The sequence below is a fragment of the Miniopterus schreibersii genome (genome assembly GCF_964146895.1).
Source record: "Miniopterus schreibersii genome assembly, chromosome: 7".
In the NCBI taxonomy this organism is placed as follows: Eukaryota; Metazoa; Chordata; class Mammalia; order Chiroptera; family Miniopteridae; genus Miniopterus; species Miniopterus schreibersii.
Genome location: NC_138108.1, coordinates 57,573,334 through 57,585,466, shown reverse-complemented (window position 1 = coordinate 57,585,466; position 12,133 = coordinate 57,573,334).

Sequence of the window (12,133 nt, the reverse complement as noted above, 5' to 3'; positions counted from 1 at the left end):
ATAGATGCGGTCTCAGCAGTTTATCTTTAGCAATAATCAGATTTCATTTTTAATCCAAATAAGTTCAATTGGGTTTTAACTTCTACACGTTTTCCTTGTTCTGCCAACATTGATCTAGAGAAGATTAGATTCTGCAAGGACCCTTTTCAGGCCTCACTTGCATTGGCGTTTGTCTAATTGCTTCTCTTTATGTGTGATAGATGTGTCCCATAACCAAGAAGAATATGTAGCAGAGGTAGAAGGTAATGACGAGTTTGAAAGCTAATGACAAGGTAGAGAGGTAGAAAGCATTTAGAACCCTGAGGTGAACCAGACAAGTTCCTCATTCGTGAAATGGGAGATATATTAATATTTACCTCATAGGGCTGTAGTGATGATTAAATGAGATGGATGCTTCACCCAGAGTGAACAGAGAAATGGTGTTACTCTCATAATTCTGTTCTTAAAACTCAGAGGTGATGTGAAGCTGATGTTAGCAGATAATATTTAGTAATTCTTCATAGAAGGAATTGTAATTTTTTAGAGAGGAAGTTCTGAAGTGTCTTCCCCTTACCATTTGGAAAGTTAATGATGTGGGTGAGCAGGATATTTAATGTTGTGGGGGTGCGGTATTTTGGTGGATAGGAGAAAAGATTGGATAACAGATGCAGGCTGTGGGCACGAATACTAATGGAGGGGAATTAAACCTACTTGCAGATCTAGGGGAGCCAATGAGGGAGTGATGACCACCCTCCTGCAGGCTCATCCTCTCGAGGTGGAGCAGTGCTCATGATACCCACATCCCACAATGGATGAATTTCACTGCAAAAAAATAAAAGGAGAAGGGTTCCCATTAAAAACTGTCCTGCCAAGTGTCACGCTTTTCAAGTGTACTAGGGTAGGTATCCTTTGCTTCATGGTGCTTGTTTGTTTTAGAGCTACACTAACTACTAGCCACATGTGGCTATTTAAATTAAATTACAGTTTCATTTCCACAGTCTCACTATCCACATTTCAAGTGCTCAGTAGCCACATGCGACTAATGACTAACCTTGGAAGGTGCAGGTTTAGAACATTATGGACAAGCTGTGTTGGGACAGAAGAGACAACAGGTGCAGGCTGCAGAAACACCAAAGTAAACCCCAGCGCCAGGACTTGTCTCCATTTAGGTTCTTTTTGTGGAGAATGTCAAATTCCTTTGGAAAATGAACTTGCTGTATGCTTTAGGCTGGTTGTTTAACCTCTCTAAAGTTGATTTTGTTCAACTTTTAAATGGGGATTAATAAAGCTCATCTTGGAGGCTATTGCGAATATTAAAGATATGAAAAGAACTTAACTTTGTGTCTGACCCAGAACAAGTGTCCAATAAATGGCATTGGTTATTATTATTATCAATAGCAGTAAATGCTGAAATAAATAAATTAATGAAAGACTCTAAATAGTGAAAACGGAATTGTGACGTTTCTGGTACAGCAGCATTTCAGTTTTATGACAGTGGTGTAGGCTTCCCCGAGATGCCCCTGGTTACAATGGATCTCTAGCTCTTCCTGTCTGTATTATATAGATACCTCTGTAATTAGATTTTGGAAAGTAAGGGAAAAATATAAGGCAATAGGTGATTTTTCATGAGGAAAAAAAGGGCTAAATGTAAAGGTTAAATATCTGTTTTAAATGCATGATAAACTCTAAACATGAATGCTCCTTTCCTAGAAGAAATGTATTCTTTTGTGCCTTTATTAATTTAAGATTAGTTTTTTTTCCCTACTTAATATGCAAAATATACTGTGACAAAAGGTGGCCCCAGGCAGGAAAAAATAAATGGCCAGAATCCCTCATTATAATTACAATGAAATAATGCTTTCCAGAAAACAATGTTTTCTTTTGTTTTCCTTACTCTGATAGGAAACTGTGAAAATTGAAGCACTTTTCAATTCATCCTTTCTTTCCACTTCAAACGCGTTCCTGACAGCCATTTAAAAAGTCTTTTCCCCCAAAGTGAAATTAATATTTTCCGGACTCATTTTGAGAATAGCAGCTTGTTTGCCTGCTTCTCTAGCAACCACCAACCTAATAATAACTATCATTGCATAACAAAGCCAGTGGGAGCACGCAGGGACAGAAAGGGCTGGCGATCGATAATTCACACTGCGGGCTATTTCTGTTGAATCATCAGACAGTAACACTGCGTTTGTCTCCGTGCAGGTTCCCTTTGTGGAGGATGTCAAATTCCTTTGCAAATGTCTTTCGTTCTCAGCAAACCTGGGGGATCTTTTGCCCACTACAGCTCTGGTTCCTGGTCCCAGGTCCCAGTGGCCAATAATAGGTGCAGTTCCTAGTCATCTGCTCTGAATTGAGCAGGGGCCCTTCGGGTCAGGCTAAGGCTGTGTTATGTGAACATGACTGACTGGCATGTAGTCAACATTTTGCTTGAGAAACATATTTGTCCTGCTGGTGATAGCAACAGTTTATGAATGAGTGGGTTTTGATCTTGGTTAATTAGAAGGTGCTTTACTGCAGCATCTGTCACCCAGCAGCAAACAATTTTTCTATGTGTTATTCAGATAATTTTCCTTATGGTACAAAAACTGGCTAGTATAAGGGTGTGTCAACAATCAAGAGATTAATAAACAGTCTATTTTAAAATATATTTTCTGAATACATAGGTATATCTATACAAAGCATTGAATCAAAACTGCCCACAATTAATAATAATAATAAAGCTATTCGAGATTTCCAAAAATAGGATAAATTATCTTGAGAAATAACTCCACCTAACTTTGAGGAACACTAACCAAAATCCTCTTAAATGTTATGAAAACTGTGAGGTGGGGTGATACACGGAAATGTTACTTTGGCTCACTGAGCTCTTAGCAGATTTTTAGGTAAAAATGTAAGACATTAAAGGTTCCTGGTGTTAAGTCCTCTATTACAGCAAATCACACCTCTTAAATCTTCACTGTTTCTTGATGTGTGTCTTTTTTTGCTTCCTGAATATATGATCGATTTTATGATGTAGCATGTGTCAATCCTAGCAGTAACCTCTTAAATAGTATAAGCAAAATAAAGTAAGTTAAAGTAACAAGACAGGCCGGGCAAGGAGAAAGCCTTTGGTAGAAGTCTTGGAGATGCCCTATAATGGAACAGAAGTGCGTGCCCTGCCTTTTGACCCGGGCTCCCTTCCTGGACTAGGGCTCCAGCCCTGTGACAACAAGCTGCATGTAAAACCCTATTAGTGACCTTTGACAACTTGCTGTCCAGAGTGCATGGTGGGTGCTCCTGTGCTCAGATTCCAGAGTCAGTCTGCCTGGTTTCAAATCCTAGCTCTGTCAGTTCCTAGCTGCCTGACCTCAGGCATGTCTCTTTATCTCTTCAAACCTCTATTTTATTATCTGTAAAATAAGGGTGATAATTATGGTATTTATCTCATAAGGCAATTAAGAGGATTAAATACCTTACTGTACATAAAACACTTAGAACAATGCCTGGCTTTTGGTTTTTGGATCATGAACAACACTTCTTATTTCCTGTACTGGCCTGATTTTCCCTGGTTTCTGTCTCAGCTTGGCCTTTTTGTTTCATCAGGGGTGATGATGGAAACTATAGCTTGGACTTCTTTATAAATAGCCAAAAATATTTGGGAATTGGAATTTAAATGCAGCTAACAGTTTTGTCTTCAGAACTATTTTCTCTAAAATTAAAATAACCCTATTAGCTTTTTGTGTTTAACATCTGTTTAAGAGATGAGTAGACTGTGTTCTAGGTATATTCACCCAGGTGTGATTTGTGATGTGGGTATTTGTGTGTATGTTGGAAGAATGGGAGTTTTGGGGAGAGAAGTGAGATAGGAGAAAGAGAAATACATATGAAAACAAAAGTAAGGCAGATAACCAAGCAGAGAAAATATTCTGTACTGTGGGAATGTAGACAGAGCTGGCCTGAATATTCCTAATTGAAAAATTGGTGAAATGGGTTTGGCCCATTTTTAATTGTTTTATAATTGAGGTCTTGATGGAGATAATTCTAACCAGTTTTGGAGACAAGAAAGTTGTGTCAGTGGCAGGATCAGAAAAGCAGGTGAGATATTTAAGGCTTGATTTTAAACACATCAAACTATTTGTAACATAATTATACCAGGCAGGGATTCCATGATGTGGACATACCCCCTAAGTGAAGATTTATAGACCTTGACTCTTCCATGAAGCCCGCCCTGATTAAGATATACACTCCTCTATTTGCCCATAACACCCTGGGAAGAGATCTCTCTAAAACACACCGTTTTGACGTCATACTATGATTATCTGCTTATGCTTCTTGTCTTTATTAGATGGTAGAAGAAGTTTCTTAAGAGCATAATCTATAAGGTATTCCATTACCAGGCACAGTATGTGTTCTGTGTTTGTAGATTGAATTATATGCCTATTCTCAACCCTATGCCATGTGCACATAACATAGAAGACAGAGACACATAACATAGAAGTTAAGTGGTCATTAGCAAGTTTAAGCAACATGATCTTTCTGAAAAGTGTTCACTCCAGATGTTGTTTAAGGCCAGTCCTTTTAAAGGGCTACTGAAAACAGGGCTTCATGGACATTCTGAGGTTCTTCCACCTAGACTTTGGAATGATGACCTGAATGACTGGTTGGCCCTAAGTGCATAAGTTAACACTGTTAACAAAGTAGGCTGGCCTGGATAAATGAGGCATTGTGCTCTCGTTAGATTTCTCCAGGCTACCTTGAGAGGTCCTTGGATACCTCAATATAACAATCTTTGCCCTTTATATGTCCTCATAGAGGAGATGTGGCCTCTGGTGAACCCTTTGATCATTTCTCTCCTCTACCCTCAACAGGGGGCACATGCTAAAAGGTTTCCTCCACAAAGGCTCTCCCATCCCCTGATCCCTTTCTTCCTGAGCTCACATCAAATCTACTTGATTATACAGATGCTCTGGCACTTGGAGGTAGGGAAAGGCATCCTGTGGCTAGTGGGCAAGCCTAGGAGAATGCAACAGCAGAGTTCACATAGGACACCGCCTCTGCTTCCAGTGGAAACGTCTTTACAATGGACCTTTATTTATTAGCATAAAGGAGACTTTAAAGGACTGCTCTTAATAGATGCAGATTCTCGGGGTGAACTCCTGTTTCAGGTCAGCTTGGCTGGGGCTGCTGAGTAGCTTCTGGGAGCAGATTGAGAATATGATGATGATTTCCCGTCTCAGCTGTAATGCAGAGCCAGGGAGAATCTGGGGCAGGTCTGTTTTTACGAGGCCCGAAAGTGATGCCAAGATAGAAGTGCTTAGTGTTCTATTTTCCAAAGGCATCAACACTGTACACGTAGCCAGAATGAATTAGAGGAAAAGAAACCGTAATGGGAATGTTTGTTCTCAGTGCCTGAACAGTAATGAAAAGGGGACAGGGTAGCACTGTTGTAAGTTACACTGTAGTAGTGGAGCAGCGTTAAGGCAACGAGAAGGGAATTGACAAGAGAGGTGGCAAGATAGCATTTAGAGTGTTTTTGCAAATATATTCCATATAAAATGTGAAGTAAGCTAGTCCAAGACACCTCACAATCAATACCGCAGATAAGAGTGTGTGTGGCATGTAAATGGTATGGTATCAGGTGAGAAGAAGCTAGGGCCAAGGCAGCAGGACATAGTGGTTGAAACAAGCAGATTCTTGAGCCAGCCTGCTTGGGTCCGAATTCTGCGTCTGCTATTTATCATCTTTTGGCAATGATGATTCTCTGTGCCTTGGTTTCGTTCCTTCATCTGTAAAATGGGAATGAACTTGTCACAAAGACTCTGTGAGTTAATATATTCTTTAAATATATTAACATAGTGATCGGCATTATATGACTATTTGGTAAATAAATAACAAAGTCATCTAATACTTCCTCAATGTCTTGTTATACATTCTCTGGGAGGAAGAAGTCTGTTCTAAATTAACATTTTTTAGTATAATGAGCATTTATATTATTCTTTGGTGCCATATCAAGTATGGACCCCAATATCAAGGAAATTATAGTCTCTAGGACATACAGATCTAAGATGGGTCAAAAGTAGGCTTATAGTTGTGAATGTGGAAAACAGTTCATTCTTATATTAATATTTATTATTGTATTATTTTACATATGAACTGTAAACCTGCTTTTGCCCCACCCTGTATAAAGGTTGAACATTAATAATAAAAACATAATTCAAAACATGTGAAAACATGGACTCGTGAGATTAGTTTCTCTATGTGCACGCGGACAGTAATTGCAACAGGAGATCAGAAGAGGGAGACACCCTTGCTTCTTGGATGTCACGTAAGGCTTGTTTAGGGAGTGTCCTGTAAGGGTCACAGCTAGGTTTCTATCAGAGGGTAATTTACATAACTAGGAAAACAAAAGGCATTCCTTGGGTTGTAAAGTATTCCTTGGGTTGACTCTATTTAAGTCTCTTTTTTACTAAAGAGCAAATATTACCGTGGACATTCACTCACACAGAGCCAGTAAGACATACACGAATGCCTTATTTAGTAGTAGCATATTTTATGCCAATCTTTCCACCCGTTTGTTAGCACAGAGAAAGATTTACTGTTAATCTTCACAGATTTTCTTGTATTCCATCCAAATAAGTACATCTGGTTCACATGATATCAGGCTTTGCTTTCCACACCACCACCACCAAAAAAATCTTTTTTTCTGGCATACAATATGTTTGGAATCTAAACATGCAAAAATAATCAGTTATGGCTACTCGCAAGTAGAAAATCAAATCATCAGTAATGCACAAGACAATTAGAAATGATATTTGTCCACCAATATCTGAGTTCTTCATATAATTAGTTAAACTGTTGCTCCTGATGGAGTCCGGAGGAAGCAGAGGCACTGAAGAAAGCACCCTGTAGTTTCCTTGGCCCTACCACACCCTCTTTTCCTCCCCTCCCTTCCTTCTCTTCCTCTACCCTCCTCCTGCTCCTTTTCCTACCCTTCTTCTTTCATTTTTGCAATTCAACATTTTTGTGTGTTCTGCGAAGTTATCACAGATATCAAGAATGCAATCTGAGCCCAGCCCGTGTGGCTCAGTGGTTGAGTGTCGACCTAGGAACCAAGAGGTCAAGGTTCGATTCCAGATCAGGGCACATGCCCGGGTTGTGGGCTCCATCCCCAGTAGGGGGTGTGCAAGAGGTAGCCTATCCCTCTCCCTTCCTCTCTCTCTAAAAATCAATAATAATAATAATAATAATAATAATAATAATAATAAAAAGAATGCAATCTGAGTTTTCTATGTATTGGTTTCATGCTATTTCCTTAATCATGGCAGTTATTTATTTTATATATTGCTTCTCTTAAGGATGACTTAATACACATAGGTCTTTCTTAAGGCTTTTCTGGCTAGTGTGATATAAACACCAGTGTGTATCAGCACCAATGAAATCCTTTGGCACAAATGTCCCGATGACGTTTTGACAATAGTCTCCAGAGTTATACGCCTAACCTGAAGACTAATCTTCGTGGAATGATTGTACAGGCTTAAAATGTCACGCTCTATGTGTTACAGCCTCAGCTGGATTAAAAACACTGTGTTTATTTTAAACTCCACATGTCCTATTAAATTACAGTCGTTTTAGTTACTTTGCCCTCTCTTCCTAAGATATTACCTTATTTTTAAAAGAGATTTTTGAAATCAAATTTCATATGCCAGGATTAATTAAAAACAGGGCCACAAAAGCTAAACATACAATGGAATGAAGGAGCATACTGTCAACAGAGCCAAAATGAAATGGAGAAACGGTAATGACCTAGAAAACATGGTGGTGGATCACTTAAGCCAAACCATATATTCCAAGTACTGGATACTCTTACATTAGTATTTACTTGGACTAGATTCACTAGAGCAATATTTCCTACAGCAGTTCCCATAGGGCTACCCCATGAAGAAGGTTCCCACTGCTAAATAAGATGGAAAACATGAAATTATGTCTCTACATTTTGGAAATTTATAATGTACATTAGCCAATAAACTCCTTAGAGAAGTCCTACAGTTTATTTTTAAATTAAGATATAATTGACATATCATGAAGTCACTATTTTTATTTTTATTTTACACATGTTTTAAGGCCCAAAAGGAACAAATCATTTCATGACAAGTTTGCGCAAATATTCTTAACAACGTATTGTTCCTTTTCTTTCTTCCTGAACTTACTTTTACCTCCCAGAAGACACATTCTCAAGCACATATATTCACACACACACACACAAATTTAAGCTTATAATATAGAGTTAAGAGTTTTCAGCTATTTTAGAGAAAAAAATAGTGAGTTTAAGAAGACTTCCTGTAAACAGTCACCTCAATGCTGAAGAATTAATCTTAAGTTCATAATTTATTTATTTTTGTTTTGTTTTAGCTATTTCTCTGTGCTGTAATTTAAAACTTACCATTTAAAAGTCTATACTTCGGTGGTTTTTAGCACATTCACTATGTTGCTTATTCTGTACATTTTACATAAATGGAATTGTACAATATGTGGCCTTTTGTGGCTGGCTTCTTTCACTTAGCATAATGTTTCCAGGGTTTGTCTATGTTGTAGCATGTAACAGTACATTCCTCATTATAACTGAATAATATTTCATTGTATGGATATTTTGTTTATCTGTTCTTCACTTGATGAACATTGGATCGTTTCTACTTTTTGGTGATTATAAATAATGCTGCTATGAACATTCATGTACTAGGTTTGAGGTGAACATATATTTTCAGTTCTCTCAGGCATATATCCAGGAGTAGAATTGCTGGGTCATGTGGTAATTTTGTGTTTAACCTTTTGAGGAGCTGCTAAAATGTTTTCCATAGCAACTGAACCATTTTACATTCCCACCAGCAATGCATGAGGGTCTCAATTTCTCTATATTCTCACCAACTCTTGTTATTTTCCTTTTTCCCCATTTCCCGGAGACATAATTGACATGTAACATGTGTAAGTTACATGTTAATTTGAAATACTTATATATTAAAAAATGATTACTACCTTCAAGCTACTTAACATCTACATCATGTCACATAACTACCATTTCTTTTGTGTTGAGATATTTTCAATCTTCTTTCTCAGCAACTTTAAATTATATAATACAGTATTATTAACTATAATTGTCATGCTACACATTGGATCTCTAGAACTTACTCATTTAATAGCTAGAATTTTGCTCTCTTTGACCAACCTCTTTCTTTTTTTCCTCTCCCCAACCCTCTTGGTAACCATCATTCTAGTCTCTGTTTCTATGAGTTTGGCTTTTTTTAGATTCCGTATATAAGTGATAGTATACAGCATTTGTCTTCCTCTGTCTGACTTTTCTCACCAAAATGTTCTCAAAATCCATCCATGTTGTCACAAATGGCAGGATGTCCTTCTTTCTCGTGGCTAAATAATATTTCCACTGTATGTATATACTACATTTTTTTCATCCTTTCATCTGTTGACAGACACTTAGGTTGTTTTCATATTTTGGCTACTGTGAATAATGCTGCAGTGAACATGGGAGTGTAGGTGTCTCTTTGATATCCTGTTTTCATTTCTGTTGGTTATATACGCAGGACTGAGACTACTGGATTATATAATAGTCCTATTTTTAAATTTTTTAGGAATCTCCATGCTGTTTTCCATAGTGGCTATACCAGTTTATAGTATCACCAACAATTTTCTTTATATCTTCACCAACACTTGTTATCTCTTGTTTTTTTTATAATTGCCATTCTAACAGGTAGGAGGTAATATTTCATTGTGTCTTTGATGTGCATTTTCTTGATGATTAGTGATGTTGAATGTTGAGCACCTTTTTACGTACCCATTAGCCATTTGCATGTCTCCTTTGGTACATTTTTTAAATGGGTTATTTGGTTTTGGGGGGGTTTTGTTATTGAGTTGTATAAGTTTTTTGTATATTTTGTATATTAACCCCTTATCAAATATGTGGTTTGCCAATACTTTTTCCCATTCCATAGGCTGCCTATGTGAAATTGTTGCATAATATAGTAACTACCTTAACTTTTTAAGGAACTGCCAAATTGTTTTCGATTTTGATTTGCATTTTTCTAAAGCCTAATGATGTTGAGTTCTTTTCATGTGCTATTGGATATATATATATATATATATATATATACATACACACACACACATATATATCTTCCTTGGAGAAATATCTATTCAAATCCTTTCCTCATTTAAAAAATTGGGTTACTTGTCTTTTTATTGTTGAGTTGTAAAAGTTCTTTATATATTATAGATACTAGACCCTTATCAGATATAAGACTTGCAAATATATTCTTCCTTTCTGTGAGTTGTCCTTTACTTTCTTGATTTTTAAAGAATATTCATTGGTATTTAATCCCAAATTTTCCAATACTATTTGACACCAATGGAAACACCTTGGTATATGTTGTGATAGGCCACTGTCAGGCTTTCCCTTTACTTGGATTATATATATATGAGACCTAGCAAAGGAAACCAAGCCATAGGAATACAAGAGAGGACACAGGTGTTCATATTTCAGTATGATTAAAAGATCCCAACAGTCATGGTGATCTGTATATACAATTTAGCCCAAATTAGGAAACAATGTCAGAGTATGCTGTTAAGCACTCTCCTCAAATGTGAACCAAAAACTGTGGTGGAACATTACTCGGCCATAAAAAAGAACGCAGCCTTACCACTTGTGACAATATGGGTGGACCTAGAGGGTGTTATGCTAAGTAAAATAAATCAGAGGAAAACAAACACAATATGATTTTGCTTACATGTGGAATCTGAGAAAACAAAATAAATGAACAAACAGAACAGAAACAGACTCATAGATCCAGAGAACAGACCGGTGGTTGCCAGATGGGGGGAGAATCGGGGGGTTGGATGAAAAGAATTAGGACGTCAAATTCGTGGTTACAAAGTAGCCATGTTGTAAAGTACAGCAGAGGGAACAGAGTTAATAATATTGCAAGGACTCTGTACGGTGCCAAATGGGTACTAGACGTATAGGGGGGTCACTCTGTAAGCTATGTAAATATCTAACCTCTATGCTGTACATCCGAAACTAAAAGAACATTGGATGTCAACTGTAAAGGAAAGAAAAAGTGCTTATTTACAGCTGCCATCGAGTTGAGAGGGTTTAAAAAGAGTCACCTACCAGACCATTCTTCAGGTCCTCTGGCATCTGTGGTCATGCACAAATGCATATTAGACTGGTGGTGGCAAATGCTGGCGACTGGCACAGACTGAAGGAAGGCCAGGGGCCCTGCAGGCATCAGCCACGCCTGGGACGCCAATGGAGACAGCACAGGAGCCAGAGCTGTCCCCAGAGAGATTGGATACCCAGAATGGTCAAAGAAATGGTGGCTCGGTTGACTGGGCAGATGGATAGCACCCTACCCAGAGTGGGCGCATATTTGAAGTGCATATGCTCTGACTTTGAAACTGCACCTCCTTTTTCATCTGGCCTTGACATTGTGTGCTTGCCTGACACATTTGTCATATAAAATGCCGACTAATACTCCCCCTGTTTGGCTAGGGCAAATGCTACCTGGGAGAAGGGGTTTAAAGTGGCACAGGATTAGTCCTGTTCTTAGGAGATAAGGGAAACGCGTGTTCCCGCAGCACTGTCTTAATGATCTCCTGAGGAAAACAGTGTGATCTGGGTCTGAATTACCTGAAGCAGGCACAGCTGGTGCTCTTTCCTCCACGACATGGTGCTGATAACTGTTTTGTGCTAATTTCTCGCTCATGGCACCGAAGTTCAGCCATGTTTCAGACCAAACATATATCGCTGAGTGTCCAGGGTCTCAACTCATCATTGAGATTATAAATCCAGTGATTCACAAATTCCTGAGTCTCCCATGGCAGTCACCTGGGGAGTTTAAAAATGCTGATACCTGCATCTCACTCTCATGCAGTCCAGTTCTGATGTCTAGGGATGGGGCTTGAGTATGGGGATTTTTTTAATCTCCCAAATTATTCTAATGTGCAGCCAAGGTTGAGATCCACTGCCCTAGAGAGTTGTTTATAAACTGCTCAAGCCCAAATTAGCATTTTTACTACACCTATTGATGAGCAGATTTTGTATATCTTGCAAGATTATTACCAGGATCAAATGAGATAGTATCTGTAAATTACTTGGCATAGTTCCTGG